Raw genomic sequence first — 1,619 nt, 5'->3', positions numbered from 1 at the left:
ATATATATATATATGTGTGTGTGTGTGTTTTAAACCACACTCTTGCAATATTCTAAACAATGTTTCTAAACTCTAAACGCTCAAAAGGAGCACAGCATGTCATAATTTCCCTCTCTCTGCCACGCTGCTCTCAGCCACCTGCAAGCGTTCGTGGCCACGCCCACTTTCTTGCTCTGTATGGAAAACAGCTGATCAGCTGTTAAGCTGCAGGAGGAAACTTATCCTGCTTTATGGGCTGCACAATGGTGCAGGAGGAATCTTTTTCTGCATCTCTGGGCTGCACAAATGTGCAGCAGGTGCTAAATAATTTAAAATAATTTATTTTAAATAAAAATTCCATGCCAATCGTGCGGCTCATCCATCAATCAGCCAATTGTGTGTCATGTCCATTCTTATTTTGAAAAACCGCTATAGAGCTAGTCTGCGATAAACGAACCGATAAGTAGCAAGGAACTACTGTATAACCATAAACTGTTTTGTAAAGACCTGCATATGGACTGCCTTTAGTCATGGACTGTGGTGAAGCAGGTGTTAAAGTCCACAGAATCGAGGAATATGGTTTGCTCTTCTGTTAAAGTAGGGACAAAGACTGCAAAGTACTTGGTATAATGTTGAGACTGCATTTTTAGAGTTGGGAAGAGTGTGATAGGTTGAAGAACTATTATTCATATGATTTCATAACATTAAAATGGTTTAGAATAAATATTAATTCATATTTCATATAAGCCTATAAACAATTTACAATTGTTACAAATGTATTTTTCATGTTGATTTAATGTTTGTATTACTTTATTTAAGGAAATTGTAATCCATACACCAGCAATGAGCTAAGCCTTGACTGGTAGTACCACATTCACCACTAGGGGGTGCTCTCCCCTCTTTCCATTAAACTTTTTTTTATTTTTATGAACAACCATTTACAAACAACCCAAGGCAAAAAATTTAATACAAAGCATCAATTAGCTTTCACAGGTTGAGTTATATATATTAAAAAAATATACAAAAAAAATATATAATGATAATTACATAAACATGGAACAAATATAGAGGTTAATATGAAATTAAAATGATTAATCAAAGTATCAAGTTGTTGAGCAGATTTACTTTTAACCAACTTAAGAGACTCACAAAAAGATTTCAGGTAATTTTTCCTTCCATTAAACTGCAGAGGAGGGAGAACGAGACACAGCAACTTAAAACCACTCTCGTGATTCTTTCTCCCCTATTTACAGGTAATGCTGATTGAAACAATATATATTTGTATCCTGTATATTGTTAAGACAATTGTATAGATAATTATTTATTATTTTGGTAACTTTAGAAGCATTTTTTAGTTTTATGAGTAGTTTGATATAATGTTTCCGTGCATCTGCGGCGTATTAGAGAATGGCTGTTAAGCTAACGGCAGAAGCTAAAAAGCTGTGCTAACTGTCGTTTTTGTTAACACAGATATTTAGCTACATCTTCTTATTTTGGTTTATTAATTAGCTTTCATAGGTAAACATTTCTTGTTTTTATGAACTTTACAAGTGTTTTTCTTGTGTTATGAGTTTTTAGATATAATGTTTCTGTGCCAGTTGTGTATTGGATAATGGCTGTTAAGCTAACGGCAGAAGCTA

This window comes from Nematolebias whitei, chromosome 6, assembly GCF_014905685.2.
Source record: "Nematolebias whitei isolate Nwh7 chromosome 6, NemWhi1, whole genome shotgun sequence".
Lineage (NCBI taxonomy): Eukaryota > Metazoa > Chordata > Actinopteri > Cyprinodontiformes > Rivulidae > Nematolebias > Nematolebias whitei.
Note: the sequence above shows the minus strand (reverse complement) of the source record.